The sequence below is a fragment of the Balaenoptera musculus genome, chromosome 18 (assembly GCF_009873245.2).
Source record: "Balaenoptera musculus isolate JJ_BM4_2016_0621 chromosome 18, mBalMus1.pri.v3, whole genome shotgun sequence".
Taxonomy (NCBI): domain Eukaryota; kingdom Metazoa; phylum Chordata; class Mammalia; order Artiodactyla; family Balaenopteridae; genus Balaenoptera; species Balaenoptera musculus.
The window spans coordinates 73018386-73042341 of NC_045802.1; positions in this window are offsets into that span (position 1 = coordinate 73018386).

The following is a 23956-nucleotide window of genomic DNA, read 5'->3' on the forward strand; positions in this document are numbered from 1 at the left end:
TATCAGTAAGTTGATAATGGCGCATTCAAAAGTAACAGCTGGAATACAAAACAGCTAGAAAAAAACAAGATATTTACCTCTATTATCTTGGCCTTTCCTTACTCCCAAAAACTGAAAGTTATCTGCAAAGAAGGAGATTTCAATTTGTGCCATCTTTCTGGATCATTTATAAAACCCCTAAATAATATCAGCCTTGGCAATGGCCACTGTTCCACCACCTTGTTTACACCAGGATTCTCCAGTTGTCCCTCTTTGTAATTTAAATTCATAACCTTACTCTATGAAAAGCCAACAATCCATTAAGACAGACCAGTATTTCTTTTGCTCATCAAAGGAACCGGGCTTATTGCTGAGAAGGAATATGCTTTTTTTGAGAATGTTCTTGCTGTTTTTATTCATGGTTGAAGAACAAGCAATTTGCTAAAAGCATTTGAAAAAATAAAGGGAAATAAAAGAAACAGCAACAATTCAGCTTTCTCGATATAATTAAATTGATTAAACATTTCACTTGGAAAGACTGACTCTTGAAAACAGGGCTAGTCCCTAGGTGGAACTAGAAAGCTGATTTTGATTTTGGGATCTAATTTTCTTAGCTCCGGTCATTTTTGGCTATTCAAATCCGTACAAAACTGACAAATGTGGTTATGTTCTCACTTTTAGCTGCCACTTTTACCTATTCACACCCTCTTCACTTCAGTGAGTGGCTCCACGTAAAGGGTTTCACATAAAAGACTCAAGCTAGCCACATAGAATCTTAAAATCGTCTTACATTAAATTAGAATTTTTCTGTAAATTTTCTTCTGTTGGGCTCCAGCCTTAAAGAACCAGTTCTAAAGAAGCTAATTTTAACAGATCCTCTATACAGTAATGCTTTTATATTTGTCCTATTAATTTATTTGTTGATTCCCTAGCATTCACTGAGCATTCTCTGTAGGCAATCGCTGTGTGCAGTGATAATGTTCTACCCACCAAGGTGTTTTGTCCGGTCTCTTCGGCTCCTGACATCAACTTCCCATCTGTGCCTATATTTCTTAACATCTCATCTATTTTCATCTCTGGCTGCCTGGTTTCTGACCTGGTTACCTGTCTTGCTCTTGACAGGTGGTAAATGAACTCATTCTGAACCTCGCATGATCTGTTTCATGTCCTTGCTCTGACTTTGGATAAATGGATGCAGGTCTGCAATGAAGTACCCCTAGTTCCACAATCAAACTCTTCTTAGACCTTGACGTTTCTCTGGGCTGGAGCCATCCCAGAAACATTCTTCATCCCCACCACCACCCCCAGTACCCGTTCCCTAACCTTATCTGAGTGCTCAGAGTTCTAGCTCTTTCCTTAAAATTAATGCACAGTGAAGCCTATTATCCAAATACTGATCATTTAAGTGTGATTAATTAGGCAGAAATGCATTTAGAAAAAATATACAATATGTTTAATTCAGTCATTAAGGAGCATGTATTCAGAGTTATTTGCTAGGCGCTGTGCTATGTACAGTATGAAATAGGCATGTTTGATAGAAAAGAAACAATTCTTTTTACACTGTTCCTCATATATTTTTATAGTTGTGTATGATTGGTCGTGAGAAATGCTTGTCAAATATAAACATTTTAGATGTTTAAAGCCTGAGAGCTTCAGTAGACTGTAAAAAATAAGGTTATGTCATCATCTGGTCCCCAACCTTTATGTGAATAAATCTGATGGGTGAATGAATATTATACATTTTAGTTTGATTCTGCATCTCATTGGTAGAAAAGAACGGTGGATGAAAAAGATTCCATCTCTCCGCTTGTAGTCAGTCACTCTCATTTAGAGAGACAGAAGAGGTATGGTGAAAAATTTATTTCAGCCAGTCGCATTATGAGCCAAAGGGTATGCCAATTAGCAATGCAAATAAGTAGTTTTGGCATCTTCCAATATTCAGTGATATAGATTAGCACATTTTCCCTAAAAATTAATTCTGTGATACATGCAGAAAACCTTCCTTAATCCATATCAAAACAAGGGAATCAAAGGTTTAATTACCTTATTTTAAGAGGTATTGTTAGGATGTAAGTATTGTGCCTCTAACGTCAAGGCAGCAAAATCTCATGGAGAGTGATAAAGATAAGAGAAGAATTAAGAGATAAAAGTTCGATGGGGAGCAGGAGACTGGTCTCAAAAGTCTGTCTGAGAAGTTTAAACTTTATTTAGTGAAAAATTGAAAATTTTGAACACAGAAAGTTTATGATGAAAGTTTCATTAAATTTAATCACTGTGACAAGTTTGTTTTATCCCCACTTTATAGGTGAGAACATTGAAGTTTAAGATTATACAGTATAACCAAGGTCACACAAATAGGAACCAGCAGATGGAGAATTCAAACATAAGTCTGTCTGACACATCTGTTTCTCCTTGGCCAAAGTTGAAGATACAGGAAACATACAGGGCTGGAGAGGGGGGATGGATGGGAGAGACATTTTAAGGAGAGGTGAACAGATTTAGTCATTATAGACATACAAGCTAATACAGAAAGAGGAAGTTAAAAACTGATCCTATATTTTGAGATCAGGACAATATATCGCTGATATAAATTGGCAGGTTTTTAACATTTCAGAAACAAAGTCTGGCATGACAAACCAATCTGGTGCAATGTTGTTGTTTTTTTAATTATTAAAAAGAATGATCCAAGACATCATGTTGACTGAACATGTTTACTGTATTAAAAGTGGCCAATATTTAGGTGGCATCGTGTTTTAATTTACAAAGTCCTTTGTATGAATTATCCTATTTGATTTCTCACAACTTCAGAAAATAAGTTCTACTGTTGCAGAGGAAGAAATTAAGGCTTAGAGAGGAGATATAACTTGCTGAATGTGATACAGTGAATGCATGATGAAGATGGGGCATGAATTTATGTATTTTGATTCCAAATCCTGCATACCAGGAGGTTCTTAGGATGTGATAAATAGTCATAAACACTTTTAACTTCCTTGAATCAAATGGAATACGCATAAATCTCAAACTAAATAGAACTAGTTATCAATCTATTGAAGTGCAGCAAGGGAGATTCAGATAAGCTTAGGGCATGATTTCTAGTGCAGCAAAGATATAAATACCTTACTAAGTAAGGTAGAATAGCCTTATCTTCTGAAATATGAATAAGGCAGATATTTCTCTGCCTTGGCAAGATTACCTGTGGCCCTTTTAAAGGCTGTGAAGGTGGTCTGATGATGAACTTGGAGATCCAGTTCTGCATTCTAAATATGTTACATAGAAAGGAAATTTAATTATAGTCCTCAAATCATATCTTCTTCAATTTTTTAAATTCTGTGATACTGAATAAAGTAGACAGTCTTACTCCAAAATGGCCAAAGGACTCTCTCGTTTTCTATTTGAGGTGGAATTTGAAGGTTTCCATGACTGCAACTTTCTACTTTCATTTCATCCCTTGTGCTTTTCTGTTTTTACATTTTGAGAATACAGAAAACCCTGTAAAGATTTTTCCTGTAGCAAACCTGTAAGGATCGGTGTCTACCACATACAGAAGCACAACATGTGTATTCACACCCCTGCCTTATCAAAAAGGACATGTCTTTAGGACAACGATCACTGCTCATACAAGAAAAAATAGTTTCCTTGAGAATCTCTGCATTTGGTCTTCTGGGGTAATAGCTGACAAATGAAGATCATTTAAGAAAACAACAGTAAAACAGCAAACTTTTATTTAGCAATTTTATGCACAATAATTAGCAGATATTATGTATTAGGTGCAATATTAATTTTTAATTTCTCCAGTAAAATGGAGAAAAGTAATATGTTTTGACAAACAAGCCAATCGATCTTAGGGGAAAAGTAAATCTTTGCAATCACTCTATACTTCACAGAGACTAGTGGGATGAAAGAAGAGAAAGACCAAACTTCCAAAGGCTCTGATTGGTTCCCCCAGTTGCTAACAGTTGAAAGAGATGATCATTTAGGACAGCAAATTAATGAGGTTTTAGATACAGTGGTAATTGTTATGTACTGAGCTTAAAGGGAAGCAGCTAGAAAGAGGAACACATTCTTACAGAAAGAATAGGGTGACTCAAAACAGTTCTCATAACTTCTCAGTCTCCCCACTTTTAGATAATATTCACTGCATCAAAGATGGCTGGGATAAATTGCCTTGTAGAGGAAAATCAGTGGTAATGCATTGGATGATGAGTTTTGGAAGAGGAAAGCCCATGCAGCAGCCTGTGGATTTGCAGGCCTGGGAAACTGGTTAAACATCAAGTCCCCTGACCCTTGCCAGAATTCCAGCAGATTTCCAAGACTTTGAATTTCAAAGATCAACTCACCTCAACACGCACAAGGGTTTGTATTTGCATTATATCTGCTCTTCAAACAATCCTAAAACTTGGGAATACTATTCCCATTTTACGTACCAGGAAATTGAGGAAGTCACGTAAAAAATACATTCATGAATTAAAATCAGAGAAAATGAAAAGAAGGGATAGAGGTTAATTATTGCAAAATTTGTGAACAGGTCTCAGTGGTTGGTGGAATTTCATGGAAAGGTAGAAGCATGGAATAAACATGGTTTATTTCAACCAAGGAATAAAAGTTTGAATTATGCTGTACACCTTAAATGTATACAGTATGTTTGTCAATTATATTTCAATAAAACTGGCAGGAAAAATAAGTTTGAAAAGCAAAATTTTCCCATATTTTCCCCAGTGTATCTGCTTATCCTTTTCTAATCACCTAATTACCTGCCAGCAATAATCAAAAAAAGTTTATGAAAGGGACATTTGTCAATTCGTTTGATTTTAAAGAAACCTATTATAACATTGTGTGATATGTACAAATAGCGATTACACTTTTTAAACATTATTATTTGATTTAAAAAGTGCATTTAAAAAAAATATAAACCTCATCAGTTAGTTAAAATGTATAAATATATACATTTTAAGTTGTCAGACTTTATATACTGTTTTTTTAAAATTTCATGTATGCCATTAATTCATACTTAATAACTAAGTAGTAATTGTTTACCCATGGTTTTAAATAATATCCTACAAAAACTTTAAAATGGATATATAGCATCCCCTTTTTTGTGCTATAATTTATTTAGGCAAACCTTCATAATTTAATATGTAAATTGTTTTCAATACTTGAATATTTTAAATAACATTGATTTTAAATTTTCCTTAAATATTAAAAGTGGAATTTGGCAGAAAAATGTACATATTTTTAAGGCTTTTGATACATTTTTCCAATTGCTCACCATGAAGAACCAATTTAAACCTTAAGGTATATATGAGAGGCTGTATTTTCCCCCAGCCTTGTAAATACTGAATAATGCATTTTAAGTTCCCATCTTATAGGTAAGATAAAATTTGACTGTTGCATTAACTTGTATTTGTTGTTTATTCGCCTACACTTTCTTAGGCTCAATTTTCTAATGATGTATTCCATTAGTTAATATTAGGAGATACTTATAAATTAAATATTAATGTTCCAGCTATATATTACAAATTATGTGTTTGTCTGTAGTTTAGCTTCTTTACCATGGAGAAAATTCATGCTATGTGGTCAGATTTATTGCTCTTTCCCTTACTTTCTGTCTTTGCATGTGTGCTTCCATAGGCTTCCTCTATGCCAACAGTATATATTCACTTCTGTTTTATTTCAGTAGTTCTGTGGTTTAATTCATCTGGATTTTATTACGATGCATGTTGTGAGGTAGGGGTTTAACTTTATTTCCTTTTCCACATGGGTAGCCAATTGGCCCAGTACCATCTGTTAACCAACGTATCCTTCTTTCCCTTGATGCAAAATGTGATCTTCATCACATTACCTTCAAGTACACATCGAACATATGTCTGCCGTGCTTGTGGGCTCCTTTTCCGTGCCGTTCATCCTTCTGTGTCATCCTGCAAACAGGCCTGACATCTTAACCACAGGGCAGGCCGGAAGACATATGACACAGGAAGTTTCCTAGCAGTGGAGCTGTGGGCAAAGTGGGGGGAGACGGAAAATTGATGACGGGAAGTACTGCAGGGGGTTTCCTCTGAAAAGTGATAAGAAGTGAAAATCTCCAAGAAGTCAGAAACTCTCCTTTCCCTTGACACAAACTGCAACAGAAAAAAAATCTGCAGGAAGAAAGACATATCCAGAAGAGAAAAAAAATGAAAGAATGAGAAAGTCTATAGATTTTGCTTTCTCTTCCCTTCCTACAGTCTCCCTAGCTGAAAAAAGTTTGCAGTGTCATTTTAAGCTTCAGAGTAAGTAATTGAAGTCAGAACATAGCTAAGAGTCCACCAGGCTAAGGAGGCACACAGAGCCACAGATTTGGAGCAGAGTATTCTTCAAAGCCAGGAGCAAGTTGTAGTAAATAGGAAAACCCTTCATTTCTTCCCTCATCCTTCAGTCACAGGGAAAGACTTCCCGAATTCTCCATTACAGCCACCAAAAATGTGGCTATATTTTTCCATGAACCTGCTATGCACAAATATACGTTTCTAATCTACATTTTTCTAACATACATTTTTGCCAGGAATATTTGATGACATATGAAATGTTGGAGAGTTAAAGAGGTATAGGGAGAGTACTTTATTTCTATGTAATAGAAATTCTCATTTTCATCCTTGTATTACATTACAGTGGACATGAAAATGATTCCCTGGGCCACGTATGGCTGTGTAAGCAAGGGCAAATATCCCACGTGCATTTAAACAGGACCTGACCCCAGCCACACGATGTGTTTCATATAGCAAAAGCCTAATAAGATATGGTTACTACAATGTCCGTGTCTTTCCAGCTCCTGACATATATTTTTTTAACAAATACTTAACCTTTGAGAATAACTTCATGGCTGGGTTACTTGTTAGATTGATGTCTTGGAATGATGCTGCCTGTATGAACATAGAAACTCTACCTATAAGCAAAGCAAGTATAAATAATATTAATTCTTAAATGAGTCAAATCAGGGTTAGGGTGTCTCTGCGCCATATGCTGAGGTAAATTAAATACAAATATTTCAACACCAGAAGGCCATGTCAGTGAACACTTCTCAGCAAGAAGCAAAGTTGAATCCACAGAGAATTCATCAAGAAACGTGTTGAGGCCTCACACAAGCTTTCAAACTATCTTCACAAGAAGAGGGTGTTTTTATTGTGTGGTTTTCACTTGGGATGCAGAATGCCTGGCTTGGTGCCAAGACTACCTCACAGTTACCCACAGAACAAGGGGGAAAAGCCAGCCACAAGGAGGAGTTGACACCTTCAGCAGGTCTGGAAACTTGCACCAGGTTTGTACAGCAAGAGAGGCAGGACTGGTCCCAGAGCTCCTTGCAAAGCAGCCCGTGAGGATGAGCTCATTTGTCTGGAGTAAATTACTTCCCCTCTCCACGGGTTCACAGGCTTACTGCTATCTTAGTGCTGTTAGTCACATGCTTTCAGAATCATTAAGAACTGATTTCGATTTTCTTTCACTTAATCATAGCCATATTTTTAATTGTCTTTAACGGTTTGAATAGGACTGGTACTCTTTCTTTCTGTAATCCAAAAGATAGCTTTGCCTTTTATTTCTTTTCTGTTTTATTGAGGTATAATTGACAAATAAAGTTGTAAGATATTTAAAGTGTAGAGTGTGATGATTTGTTATACCTATACCTTGTGAAAGGACGCCTCTCCACTGAATTAATTAGCACATCTATCACCTCACATATTTACCTCTTTTGTTGGTTTGTTTGGTGTGAACATTTAATTCCTTCTCTCTTGGCAAATTTCAATTATCAAATACAGTGTTATTAACTATAGTCACCATGTTATACATTCACTCGGACTTTATTCATCTTAGAGCTGAAAGTTTGTACCCTTTTACCAACCTCTCCCTATTTCTCCCACCCCCAGGCAACCATTTTTCTACTTTGCTCTTCCTACGAGTTCAACCTTTTTTTTTTAAGATTGCATATATAAGTGACACCATCCAGTATTTATTTTTCTCCATCTGACTTATTTCACTCAGCATAATGCCCTCTAGTTTCATTCATGTTGTCGCAAATGACAGGATTTCCTTCTTTTAAAAGATTGAATAATATTCCTTTGAATATAGGCCATTCCATATATATATACACAATGAACTATATACAATGGAACATATGTATACATTTTCTTGATCCATTCATTCACTGACAGACCCATAGGCTATTATTTCCGTACCTTGGCTATTGTGAATAACACTTCTGTGTACAACAGGAATACAGATATCCTTTTCAGATAATGATTTCATTTTTCTTCAGCATATACCCAGGAGTGGGATTGCTGGATCATATGGTAGTTCTGTTTTTAACTTCTTGAGGAACTTCCATAATGATTTCCATAGTGGCTGCACCAGTTTGCATTCCCACCAGCAGGGCATAAGGGTTGCCTTTTCTCCACATCCCAGCCAGCACTGGTTTTCTATTCTTTTTGAGAATAGACATCCTAGCAGGTGTGAGGTGATATCTCACTGTGGTTTTGATTTGAATTTCCCTGATGATTAGCGATGCACCTTTTTATGTACCTGCTGGGAATTTGTATGTCTTCTTTGGAAACATGTCTATTCAGATCCTTTGCCCATGTTTTAATTGAGGTATGTGTGTTTTTGCTGTTGATTTGTATGAGTTCCTTGTATATTTCAGGTATTAACTCCATATCAGATATGAATATTCTTACTCAAGCTATTATAAAATATAATTCCATTTAATATAATTTTAAAATTCACCTAATATGTGTTGGAAATTCTAGCACATTAAAAATCTACTGCAAAACAGATAAATGCTTTCATAAGATGGAATCACTGACGCGATAAAAAAAAAAAATTGATGGCAAGTATCTCAGTTATCCTACGATGTTAGGAATGTTTTTCTCACATTTCCCAGTATTCCACTGACCGATTTTATTGCAACAAATCTGCTGGAATAAGAACTTTGTTCTTAAGTACTGATTTGACAGATTAAGTACTGTAAAGGGATATACACATGTGTTGTTCTCGGGGATGCAGTTTGCGAGTCCCACCCAAGCACAACTAATTTAAAACATTTTAACAGGATTTCCAGGTGAAAAATTCAGACTTCTGAGACAACCTGTGATGAAACATAAAAGAGAACTAGGGATGGGGAAGAGAATGTGCAAGAAGCCTGGAGGATAGTGAGTTAGCTGGACCTGCCAGAGCAGGAAGAATGTCTCTGTGGTTTATGTAGGGGGTTATTTTAACTCTTGCTGGGGGTCCTACACGTAATGATACAAACAGACCATTGGAACAGAATAAACTGTCCAGATATAGACTACACATTTATGGACAACTAATTTTCAACAAAGGCACAAAGGCAGCTGGGTGGAGAAAAGACAGTCTTTAAACAAATGGGGCTTGAATAATTGTAAATCTATTAGCCAAAAAAAATATCTATCAATACCTCGCACTTGATAGACAAGTTAACTGTAAATATAAAACCTAAAACTCTAAATCTTCTAGAAGAAAATATGTGAGAAAAGCGTTCGTAACTTGGATGAGGCAATCATTTCTTAGATACCACGCCAAGGACCAGACAAAGAAGAACAGTGATGAATTGAACTTCATCAAAATTAAAAACTTCTGACTCTGAAGAAAATGTAGGGAAAGCCACAGAGTAGGAGAACATGTTTATCAATCACGTAACTGACAGATGGCTTATACCCATAATATACAAAAAAACTATCAAAACTCAACACTAAGAAAACAAACAACCCAATAAAAAATGGGCAAAAGATTTGAAGAGATCCATTACCAGAGAAGATATGTGTATGGCCAACAACGCTATGAAAAGTTGGTAACCATCATTAGTCACTAAAATGCAAGTTAAGACCACAATGTGATATCACTCACTGCTTTTAGGGTGACTAAATTGTTTTTTAATGACCATACCAAATATTGGCAGAGATATGGAGGACCCGGAACTCTCATACCCTGGTAGTGGAAGTAAAGAATCATAGAAATACTTTGGAAAACAGGTTAGTAGTTTCTTAAAGGTTTAAACTACCATACGATTTAGTCATTTCATTCCTCAATACTTTTCTGAGAGAAATAAATGAAATAAATACATATATCCTTATGAATACTTATACTTTCTGTGTGTAAAATTCTTCATAGCAATTTTATTTGAAATAGCCCAAGACTCGAAACATCCTAACTCTTCATCATCAGATGAATGAATTAACAAACTATGATAACTATTCAGTAATAAAAAGAATAAACCAGGGATACATGCTACAAGGAGAATCAATCTCAAAATAATTATTCTGAATGAAAGAAGTCAAACCCCACTCCCTATCCCCAACCTTCTCCCCACCCCAGAAAAAAAGGATGGAGGAGAGACAATCCAAAGAGTTGGTAGTAGGGAGGAATTACAAAAAACCATCAGGAATCTTTTGGGAGTGAAGACTATGTTCATTACCTTAACTATGGTGGAGTTTCATGACTTCATTTGTCTAAACACATACATACAATATATCAAAGTCTACATTTTAAACATGCACAGTTTATTATATCTCGATCTGTTAAACAAAGGTAGAAACTAGGTATTGGACTTCTTTCTGCAGGACATTTTTTTCCTTACCTCCAGGGCACCATCCCCCATTTTCCCAGTCAGAGGCTGCTTCTTCATCCTCTGTGTGTTCATTTCATGTTGTGCACATCAGAACATGTCCAATAACCTTGTAATTATTTGCTCACATCTGTCTCTGCCCATTAGGGTAAAGCTCCTTAAATTCACAGGTCAAATTTTGTGCCTGTCATATAGATGTTCAGTGGATGGTGAATGAATGAATAATCAGTGACCCTGCCATTGAAAACGTATGTTGTTCCAGGACAGATAAACAAAAAAGGAAAGATAGACTAGCATTCCCTCCATGCTGGTTGTGGAGCAGGAGACTAAATTATGTTTGACTTTGCTAACTGATGACTAAAGAACAGGGCAAGTACTCTGGCAAATATTTAAATTCCAAGTGCAAATACCAGTGGGCTAGAAGAACTCTCCAGGCCAGCATAAGGGAGCTTAACCAGTGTAACAGGAGGTAATTAGGAAAGTAAACACTTTGGCAAAGGCTAAAGAAATATTCCAGAAAGATGAGCTTCTAAGGTCAAGTGCAGGAAATGTTGGCTTGTATATTTTAGCCAGTGTGAAAAAAATTTTAAATGTCCTTTCTAAGTAAACGTTCCTATGCTAAGCAAATACCCTGAATCACCCAAAAAGCCTTTGCAGTTGTGAGAATGATCATTGTAATCAAAATCATATACATTTCTAGTCTATGTAAATGAAATTGAATTAGTGTGGAGTCTGTAAAAAAGCACACACAATTCTAATCTTTATTTAATTTCCCAAATTAATTTCATTTTAACCTAATAACTTGTTTTTATATTTTCTTTGTTTATATCCCTTTTTGTACTTAATTACTGTTTATTACTTTCAGAGGAGATTTTGTAGGATGTTGCCTCTGGGCAAGAAGGGCTCATGCAGAATCAATCCCTGAGACAATGATTTGAGGCTGAGGTGTTCATTTGGGAGGAGAGTCTAGGAAATAGCAGTACTGAAGTGGGAAAGGGAGCAAATATAGAGATCATTCAGCAGCTGGTTACTGCCCAGGGCAACTGGAATTGCATTCTGTTGGGATCTCTGGGAGATAACATGGCAGACTTCAGACCCGTCTCACCTGAGGGCTCAGAATGCTGAAGTATAATCCACCGCTTCCTTCTGTCATTGGCTGAGGGCTGCTCCCAGGGGTATCAACTCTCTGTGCTTCCAGGCTGCTCTGTCGCAGCCATCACCAACAGTACAGCCAGTGTAATTCCTAGGAGAAGAGCCACAGGTGCTTGCAATCAGGAGTGGTCTTCATGTCCGGGAACAGAGTGCTGAGGGTCATGGTGGGTGGGTGGGTAATATAGGAAGGAGGCAGTGATAACATCTTGACTTAGCTATTGGGGGATTCCGAGCACAGGAGTGGTGTCTCAGTCCGTTCAGGCTGCTGTAACAAAGTACCACACACTGGATGGCTTATAGAACACAGAAACTTATTCCTCACAGTTCTGGAGGCTGAAGTTTGAGATCAGGGAGTCAACATGGTCTGGTGAGGGCCCTCTTCTGTCCCAGACTTCTCTCTGAATGCTCACGTGCTGGAAGGGGTGAGGCAGCTCTCGGGAGTCTTGCTTATAAGAGTGCTAATCCCACTTATAAGGGCCCCACCTGCATGACTTAAGCTCCTCCCAAAGGTCCCTCCTCCTACTGCCATGGCATTGGGATTTAGGATTTCAAAGTATGATTTTGGGGGGAACACAAACATTGAAACCACAGCAAGTGGCATGAACTGATTTGCATTTCTACAGCTTCCTCTGGCTACTGGGTTGAAAACTCTGGGTGGGCAGGACATGGTGGTGAGAGTGGAAACAGGGAGCTATTTTGGGGACTACTGCCGTCATCCTACTAGCGAAGCATGGGCTTGAATTAATGCAGTAATGATAGTGAGAAGTGGGAATACAGATGCATGATGAAAGGAAGCTAATGGGATTTGTTTATGAAATAATTATGGAATGAAGAGAAAAGAAAACCATCAAAGATGTCTCCAAGGGTTTTTAACCCGGGAAATGGAAGAATGAAGTTGTCATTTACTGAGAGGAGAAAGATTGCAAGATGAGCTTTTTTTAAGAAAAAAAATGTGAAAACAAGAATCTTGAGTCTTAAATATCTGTAAAAAGTAGATATTGTTATTCCCACTTTGTAGATGAGAAAGATGTTCTCAGAAATACTGAGAGTTAGCTGGGTGATCTTAATTATATTAGTGCTGTCAAAGGAGGACAATCATGTCCATTTACAGGGTAGTGAAGAGTAAAATATATATTAAGTGCCTAGTACACAATAGTACGTGCCCAATAAATAATGGTAACCTTACTCTTAGCACATTTGCAATATTTTATGCTTGAATTTATATTTAGAACTTATGTTCATTCTTATTCACAATTTTTAATGTTCAGTAAGTTTCTCAAAACAAAAATATCATTCAACAAAATGAAATAGACATCTATCAAGAAGGCTACAGGTTAACTTAAAGTAATTAGGGTTTTACTGGCAATGTAAATAAAATTTCAAGTAAATATGTATTCTTTGTAGTAAAAGCAAATTAATTTTAGTAAACCATTAAGGCAAAATATACATTGGTCACATTATAAAAAAAGAGCCATAAATAAGGAATTTTTGTCACTTTTCAAGAAAACTGAGACTACTAAGTGCTGTCATTAGTAGCCTCAATGTTTTAATAGTTCCAAATATATTCATCTCTAAATTATTCAATGCCTGATTAGGCAATGTTCTGGTTACCTGGGCTACTCTGTTCTCCATGTTATTCTTTGGGGTGTTTAAGCACTATCTCTAAGTTTACCACCCAACCCCGTAATAGCTGAGGGCAGAGAAAATGACACTGGAGCATCTGGATAATTGTAATTGTTTTATTAATGTGTGTATAGACAATAGGTTGATACTTACAAATGCCCTAAGATTTTTAAAGGTTACTGTAGAAATTATGAAAGTTAAAGCCAGCTATATTTTAAAATTATGGTTTGAAACATAAAGCAGTGTCTTTGAACATCAGATGAGTTATAAAGTATGCCATATCTCAAACACAAGTATTAGTATATGATATAAATCATGAAAAATGAGTAGTCATTTCTAGAAATCATGCATATCCTTAAAAGTCCAATATTCAGTAGTGAAAAAAACATTAAAATATCTATACACTTAAGGAATTTAGAACTGATTCGATGTATAAATAATATAGATATTGAACAGGCATTCACACACTTTTACCCCTGGAACAAAAGGTTGTAATAGCTACAATATATGTTACAAACCATATAGAGCACAAAGCAGAAACTTTATAAACTTTAGTTCACTTCCCTTTCCTTATACGATATCCCTTTTTATCAGTTCTGCTTGTCCCACCTGAAATACATCTCTTAATACGATGTCAGAAGTTACACATTAACAGAAAACTCAAGTATATGTTTTCTTTCCTTTTCACACCAGAACAAGAGAACTCTAAATATAGATCACATACTTTGTAAGAGTAATTCTTTCAAATAAATGCAACCCCCTCCCCTCTACAAGTAGTAACATTATTCATCATCAAAATGTGGGTAAAAGTAAATTGAAAGCAACACAGCATAGGTTACTAAGAACACACTTTAGTCCATTATACCTATACAATTTTAAACAGAGTAATCTATTTTGTATTTTCTATTAACCAAGGATAAAGTAAGAGAAAAGAAGATATTAATGAATTATATTTTACTGTACTAATTTTCATGCTTGTTTTTATTAGAGGATAATTAGATATTCATGTGACTTTCAAAAACTAAGTATTCTGTTATTAATTTTTTGCAAGGCGGCATCAGGCATTGATTGGGACAAATACCATTTATTGAACATAAGCATTGCTATTTAGGAAACTTAGTTTGCAGAGACTTTTAGCATATTACAGTAAGTTTCGGTGACAAAATGGGAAGTGCTGGTAAAAATGCATCACTTTTGGCCTGCGTGTGCGTGTATGAGAGAGCGAGGGTGCAAGATGATGAAAGATACACAGCAAATTCAATAAAAGGCTGTTTATTTTAAATACTCCACTTATTACCATAGAGTAAATTAAGAAACATTGAAATAACCTAGCTGTTCTAACATCCTGCTTATCTTGCCATATTGTCTCAATATCACTTTCAAATAAAGATGTTTGAAATAGTGTCTTTAATATACACTTCTGATTTACCTAAATAGCTGCTGGCTTCAGAAGAACATTAATGCAAATCTAATGTACCTACTGGTATGATTAGCTGAATCAAATGATGGCATTTAAGTAACACCTAAATAATCTTAATTAGGATCTTCAACTCATCTTAGCACTTAGAACTCTACAGATGGATAGTCTTAATTATCAGCCTTTTGATTAGGATAACAGCCCTAATCAAGATGATGTGGGCCTGATAGACAGGGTATCAGTAAATTAATGACTGCTGTTAAGTAGGAGCATAGGCAAAAAAATAGAGCTGCTTTCTGTGAGAGGCAGAATGACGCGTATGCTAAGGTAATAATATTGTCAGAAAAAATGAGAGTAAAGACTCGTGGATTGGGATTACTGTTATTGTATCCAAATATACTTGAGCATTTATATTCAACATGACTATATAAACTTATTATTTACATGAAATTGAATGACTGCAGGTGATTTTACAAATGTTTCTTAAGTTTAGAATTGGTAACTTGGTAAAAGTTAATAGATTTGGTATGTGTGAATCAAAACTATTGGACATGCCTTTATTATGAAAGAAATCGTGAGATGGTAATGTGAGAAGCAGGAAAATACAAAATATCTTTGTTTGTTCCTCCAGAAATAGTTTCTTTTCTGACTTTTAATTTGCCAAATTACCAACTTCCTGAATAATAAGGCATAAAGCAGTACGCACAAGTGTTTTCTTGGAGTTGGACATGGTCTTCTTGGTTCCAAAGCTTTCCTTGTATTTAATAAAGGGAAAAAACCAAGCAAGCATTGTATTTGCATTCTTTGTATTGGACTCTGAACTGATGTAGAATTGATGAAAAGAGGGCCTTTGTGTAGTTTCATTTTGCACTTTACCATCCCAGACCTTTAAAATGAAGGGTGCTAGGACACTTTAGCTTTTATCAGAAACTTTCCTCAAGGCTCTGTCGCTAGTCCTCCGTGTCTGGGCTCCAAGCCTCAACACTTCCACCTCCTCGACCCCTTCCTTCCTCTTTTTAAGACCTCTCCAGGCACTGTCCTCCTCTGCTTTTTTTGTAGCGATCTCCTCTCCTCCACTGTCTAGCATGAATCCTGTTCAGAGAGAAGTGCGTCTTCAGGGGCACCTTTGCCTCTCGCTAAGTATTTAAGTTTAGTTTCAGAATTTGTTATTTGCAACTGGGAAGTATTGGTAAATGTAACGCCAGGAATTAGATATACCATCCATCCCCTGCTCAGACCCATGAGACTCTGGTTTGGGTGCGAGTTAGTGAAGACAGCATAAACCTATTCTTACCCTAGAGGAGGAGAGAAGAAACACATTTATCAGTTTGGCATGAGATACACTGAAAATCCACTACATCAGTGGGACAATTAGGAATTCACCACGTTTGCAAACTGTATCAAATGATGTGTGTTTAATGTTTTTGTGCTTACATGCCTTATCCTTGGAATAATAATAATAGTAATAATAATGATGATCATGATGATCTATACAATGATCATGTGTAACTGCCTCTCTTTCATTCCAACACACACAGTGAAAGGCTTCACGCGAAGCCACAGGCACCTCACCTGAAAATTATTCCAGCCCTTGAGAAAGAAAAGCCATGCAAACATCTCCTTAAACTCACACGTTATTGCATATTCCGGAGTCTCCTACTTCTTTGACCAACATGCCTTTCATCTCATCAACTGGCTTCTCTTCATAAACCTAGCCCTTAAACATTTTTCAAAATTCTTCCCTAGATCATGTTCCTGCCATAAAACTCTGCTTTAATAATCTCATCCACTCCTAATCGTGGACATTTACTTCTGTATAGATGATTATCTTCAACCCTGATTTGTTCCAGTTTTCTCAACCTATACGCTCAAATGCTTTGCAGATGTCCCCACCTGCGTGTAGCCTTGCAACTTCAAATGAAGCATGTCTGAATGTAAATGCATTCTCTTCCTTCTCACCTTTATGCCCTCATCATTCAAGCTCAGCATCTTGCAGGATTATTTGCTCTCTCCTTGTCCTCTGGGTGCAGTTGGTCACCAAGGTGTCCTAACTCTGCCTTATAAACATCTCTTGTGTCTGTTTCTTCTTTGTTTTTCCCACTGTTGATTGCTCATGCTCCACATTTTTCAAATCTTCATCTCATCACTAACAAGCTTTCCCACAGTCTTTTCTTCCCTGACCTACGAGTTCAACTATTACAAGTGGAATCAACCACCCCTTGGAGACCAGGATAGAAACTCTTCACAACCGGAGAAGAAAAGAACAAACATAACTGACTAAATCTAGTCCAACACCATCTGGAAACACTCACTTATCGCAATCCATTTGGCTATTGGAGGAGCTTTTCTCCCACATCGTCATTCCTGTATCTCTCTGGCTCTTCCTTGTCTGAATTTTTCTACCCATTTTCACTTCTGGAACTCACACCTAAACTTGGCATGCCCCTGCAGTGCTCAGCACTGCTTACTACTTGGTCTTTGAATTCCACTGCCCTCCCTGCTGTGTCTCCAAGTTTTTAGGGGCGTTTTCTACCGTCCACTTTAACTCTTGAGTTTCATTTGCTAGAGCTAAATTTGTTTCCAGGAATTTCTCATTTCTGCCTATTGTTTCTCTTTCAACCTATGGCAGGAACAATTCCTGACTATCTGCTGACTCAACTCTTTTTTTTTAAATAAACTTTTTATTTTAGAATAGCTTTAGATTTACAGAAAAGTTTTGAAGATAATACAGATTGTTCCCATATACCTCGTACCCAGTTTTCCCCCTTGTTAACATCTGCATTAGTATGGCACCACTGGGATTCCCAGAAGGGGCAGAAAGCTTATTCTGCTGACTCAATTCTGATTGTACCTTGATCATTATGTCCTGACCTATATGCTAAGATATCAAGTCCTGATTTTAGTAACTGACATATTCCTTCAGCACTTGAATTTATTTTCTACTAATGAGTTGCCTAAAAATAGAATAAAATAGTAACTAAATTACTTAAACACAGAACTCATAAGTAAAAGGAAACGTATTATTGTAAACTCAAGGGAAGATGCTATCAGCAAAGGATAAATTTCAGCTTTAAGTGGATATAGCGGAATGTCAGTATTTCATGGGACACTTGGATTTCCTTGCCATTGTTCACTATTATCTATAATCCATCATACATCCAGTCAATAAAGGGAAATTAGAAGCTAATGTTTTTTACTTCTTGGGAGAGCTGTGACTCATAGGTCTAGAATATACCTTAGCCCTGGCAACATGTTCATTCTTATTTAAGTTTCTGTACTCCTTGAAGGTATCACCACGCCTGGGTCAGTCATTCCAAGAGAGTGATACAAACGCATAAAGGAGAAGGAAGGTAAGCCTTACGACATATACTGGTGGCATAGAAAGAGTGGATTGGCTGTCACACCTGCTATCATAAAGGAAGTAACAGCAGCAGGTAGATAACAAAATTGAGGGAAGAATAAGAGTTTCTCAAATTATGCTCAGAAGGAAACTGTTGGTTTCTGAAGAAAAATAATAGATGAAAACATGTCCCTGTTTTCATTTAATATTGTGGAATTAAATTAAATTATTATTAAAATAATAATTATCATCTAGTTATGTTTTTCACAAAGTAATTAATTAGATTTTAAAAACTGTTATGCTCTGTAAGGTTATACATAAGCTATAAGGGCCACAGTGCTCAGCCCAGCATGACTGATAATAAAAAGTATGTTTGTAAATATTTTTTAATATAATTTGGATGGCATTGTTTAGTTTTCTTAAATTTCTGTTCTCCTTATTAATATTCGTTATGTCTACCAAAATGATTATATCCTTCAAAAGCGGTTAATTCAAACATAAAGTACTGAGAAGAATAGTAATTTAAAACTACTCCTCACTATAAAGTACAATAAAAGTAATATGGTAACTTCAGTGCAAATGAGGAATGTGAATCTGAATAGAGTGAGATAAATTCAGTACCTGAGTGTGATGATTCTATGTAAACATCTGGAAAATCAAAGTTCAGATCAAAAGCATGATGATAACATAAGTGAAAACTGGGTATTATCGGCCAGGTGATCCCCCGTACAATGGGTGTTACAAAACTTTGTCAAACAGAAACAAGAATCCACTGAAGCATTCCTTTTCATTAAAACTAATCAGTAAGGGCTTCCCTGGTGGCGCAGTGGTTGAGAATCTGCCTGCTAATGCAGGGGACACGGGTTCAAGCCCTGGTCTGGGAAGATCCCACATGCCGCGGAGCAACTGGGCCTGTGAGCCACAACTACTGAGCCTGCGCGTCTGGAGCCTGTGCTCCGCAACGAGAGAGGCCGCGATAGTGAGAGGCCCGCGCATCGCGATGAAGAGTGGCCCCCACTTGCCGCAACTAGAGAAAGCCCTCGCACAGAAACGAAGACCCAACACAGCCATAAATAAATAAAATAAAAAAAAAAAAAGAAAAAAGAACCGTGTGCTCTGACATGTCTCAAAATGGTTCCTTTAAAAAAAAAAAAACAAGAAATTAATCAATCAATTAAATTTTCCAAGAATAAGTTAAAAAATAAAATTTCTCATACAAAATTAATTTTATTGTTGAAGGTAGAGAAGAGCACATAGCTACAAAGGCATTATTGACAATCACAGTTCTAATAATGAAAACAGGCACAAGTCACAATATTTCTGAGAAGTTAATGATAAATATATAGTATTTGAAATCAGAACAAAAGGCTCCTAGCAAAATTTTTTAATCAAATTACAATGTTAGGCATAAAAAAATTAATTACGCACAATATGAAAAATGAACTATTATCCTCTTTCATGTTAGCATACATTTTATTTTAAGTCAAATAAAATAATATATACTAAGAATTTTAACAAGTCGATATGTGCAGAACATTTTTAAGGAGGAAATGCTCAACAACTTTTTGCACTAAAATTTCTTGGTATAAAAGTCTTTGTTTTCTTATCAGTCTTAACGTGAGTTATGACTTAGCAAATTGTCTAACACCACTGACAAAGATTTTTTTTATAAATGATGACATCTCTTACATTGATATAACACCTATATTTTCTTTAACTTAAAATACATTTTAGTTGTTTTATTTTATTATTTTCAAATTATTTATTCCAATATTGATATTACATATGTATAATTCACTAAAGGGCAATTGATGTCCAAATTTTAAGAAACACTGACAAATCTTCTGTAACATTTACCTATGAATTTTCTTCACATCAGATTGTCTTAAAAACAGGTATATTTTTCTGTTTAGAAAGAAAAGGATGATAGATGTCACCAGGGCATTCAAAATGTCATATGTCAAGGATTTATGCCTCTTTGATTTGTTTGCTAAGAGTCTATGCAGGTTTTGCAACTGCTTCATAATTGACATTGTTAATCTGATCATATCAAAATTCTTGTCATTAAAACTTTCATGATTTCCCATTCACTAATTAATTAAACTTGAACTCAATCTGGCACTCATAATAAAGCCCTCCAATCTCTACCACAGACTTTTCTTTTAAGCCTTCTCCGTCATTAATTCCTCTGAGTGTAGACGCTAATCTAGGTTTGGTTTTGTTTTCAAGAACATATCTGACATTTTCCTCTTAGTCTTTTACACCATTTCCTCCAACTAGTATTTCTTTTCTTTTCTCAATGGTCATTTTTATACTAAGAGTTTAGGATTCACATTAAATGTTTTCTTCTTATCATCAAAAGTATCATCTTCTTTTCCTGATTCCCAATAGGATATATTTGTATTTCCTTTGAATTGTTTATGATCCTGTGTTTGGTATCTACCAAATGGGCATTTGCCTTGGAGAATAGGGACCGCATTATATTTATCTCTCTACTCCTCTCTGTCTTTTCTCCATCAGTAGTACCTAGCATAGTATCCTGATTATGGCCAATGCTCCAAGTAGATGTAGGAAAAAATAATGAATAAACACTGAAGTGTAAATGTAGAAAATGCTCTTAATTTTTTGATAAAACAGTCTGCTAATAGAATTCTTGTAAGAGATCTAAATGGCAGTTCCAAAAATTATACTAGCTTCAATATCCTTCAAAAATCATATTTATTTTGAGGAGAAAAAAATAAATTGATCAAAAAATGGTGTTAGAACTCTAGAATATCTGAAAAATATATAAATATCATTATCTAACATCAAACATCAAAAGAATTCCAAATGGATGGAATATTGAATGAATAAATGCACAATAAAAGTATTAGGAGGCATAGAAAAATTATACTTTACAGTTCTAACATTATAAAAAAAAGTGGTTTCTGTCAAAAAATCATAAGGTTAAAAGACTAATTTTTTTAATTTAATGTATAAAATAACTATGACAAATCATTATATCTCTAATATGAAAAAATTCTTACAGAGATATTTTTAAAAAGGATGGATTACCAATATAAAAGAGAGCAAAGACTATGAACATCATTACCCCAAAGAAAAGTAAAATTAATGTCATATAAAAAGATATTTAACCTTACTAGTAATCAAAGAAATAAGGAAAGCAAATATATCTTTAAAAAATTAAAAATCTCTTTGCCTCTTAGATTAGCAAATATTTAAATATCCTAGAAAGCACCATATTAGTAAGCATTTGAAGAAATGAGTCTGAAATCTTCCAAGGTTTAAATAAATATATCATACATTATTTAAGAATAGGAGCAACTCATCAAAGATTTGGAGAGGAGAGCACTTTTGCCATATAACTCAAACTTTAATTGAGCAAATCAATGGCCAACCAAGTTCTACTTTCAAGAGTTTATCTTATTGAGATAATGACACAAGTGTAGAAGTATACACATCAAAGGATGTTCCCTGTAATGGTGTTCAAAGTACTGAGAAACTGTAAACAGCCTAGAAATCCATTGACATGAAACAGGTTAAAGAATGGTATATTCAGACAGTGGCAATTTAAAATGATATTAGGTTGTCAAAGGTGAAGAAATTTTCTGAAAGAATAACGACAAACTGAGTAGAGCTTAAAATAGGTCACTCAGAAATTAAGATTGCAAATCTGTGTGATACTGGGAGGGAATTAAAAGGAGCAAACTATTACTGAATATTTACTAAGTGCTAGAAGCTTTATGCTGACTACTTAATCTTCAGAGTTGGTCCAGGAGGGTAAATAGTCAGGGACTCAGAAGTACTAGACATCAGGGCTACTTTTTAAATTTAATCTCCCTGATTCCAAAGCACATGTTCTCTGTACTACAACAGGGAGTTCACTCCTGTCTTGCAAGATGCTCTTTTCTCTATGTGACTGACTTGTCTTATAGGAGGCTGATGATGCTACAAGACACTTATTCCAATCTCTATAAAACTGACTGCCTTTGAATATTCCTTTCTCTTATGACTTTGGAGTCCAATCCATAGGTAATATAAAAATGTCTAGAAAAATATAACTGAAATCAGATGAATTGGTATTTTATTATAAGAAAACAAACAACATACATACTGAAATTTAAGTTCAGATCACTGCTATTGGCAATATACATATATACTTGTATCACAGTATTCAAATAATTTCCTTTTTTTATCTCAGTTACAGCTTTTCTGAAAACAGATGCTTAAAATTGTTTTAAAGTACTACTTCTTCCACTTGAATACTTTGTTTCTTCACTCTTCCAAAAGCAGTTATTTAAGAACAAATTTCACATATGTTATTCGTCCTCCAAAATGCTTTCTTTCTCTGGGATATGATGCATTGGTAACTGTATTTATAAGAGGCCTGAAGAGAATAAGTTAGTTCCAGAATTAATATTATGTCAATGAACTAATTTTGTTTTCCATTGGCATCACTCATGTTCCTGCATTATAAGAATGCATATATTCACAGGCACAAACATACATATAAAATTCCTCACCAGTCAAGTGAAAAGCACACACACACACACACAATTCTTTCTGGCTTCTGAAGTATTGAAAAATGTCAGAGTGGCTTTCATATAAAACCTTTCAAAGACAAGGTCATTAAAAGTGCATATAAAATCTGTTAGCTCAGGCTAAGTCCAATGCTTAGCCCAAGGTCCTAACCTGTGGCATCCTGTGTAGAAATCATTATTTTGCTTTTCAGCTTACTTTTTGTAAATATATTTATGATCCTTTGTTCTATTTGTGTCTAATGATGCCTAAGTATAGTCGATACCAAAAATAAACTCCAGGTCATGAACTTTAGAAATAATGGGTCATTATTTCAGTAGCAAAAATAAGGAAAAAAAGCCACATTGCCAAAATCCAAGAAGACCCCACCTTTGTATAACAAAGAAGATGTGAGAATAAGACGTGGAAAAGTTGAGATCCAGCTGCATTCAGAAGTCACCTACTGGACAAACAGTTATTACACCCCTATTATCTGCCCATGTGCCAATCACTGTGCTAAGCTCAGAGGAAGTTCAAGAAAGAAAAATGAAGAAGAGGAGGAGAGAGAGGAGGGGGACGGGGGGAGGAAGAGGGGGAGGAGGAAGACCTGCTTGGTATGTTGCAGTCATAGTTTAAGAGCTTTTCATGCATCGTTTCATGAGATAGTCACAACTCTTTGAGGAAGATAACGTGGCAATCCCAGGGACATGTATTTTTAGTAAATTTGGGTTTTCAGAGACTTTAGCAGAAGTGGTGATTGGGGTAGAGTCTGTAACTTTACAAAAATAGCAACTACATAAACATGTCTGTCTGAATGAGCTTGTTCTGAGAAAAAAGACAAATAAGCAAAAAAAAAAGTCGGAAAAAATTTGTTTTCAACCCCATGATTAGAACTTAGAGGGAGAAAAAAATCAATATTATTCACAATCATTCCACTCACCATCCTACTGTAGCAGGGATGGTTAAAAACAGACAGGTCTTGGTGAGAAGGGGAAACAGAAGGGGTCTTAAAATATATGGCCATAGAGATTATTATTATTATTATTATTATTAAGACAGAGAAAGACAAATATCATATGATATCACTTATATGTAGAATTTAACAAAATGATACAAATGAACTTATTAACAAAACAGAAATAAACTCACAAGACACAGAAAACAAACTGATGGTTACCAAAGGGGAAAGGCGGGGAGGAGGGATAAATTGGGCGTTTGGGATTAACATATACACACTACTATATATAAAATAGATAAACAACAAGGACCTATTGTATAGCACAGGGAACTATATTCAATATCTTGTAATAACGTATAAGGG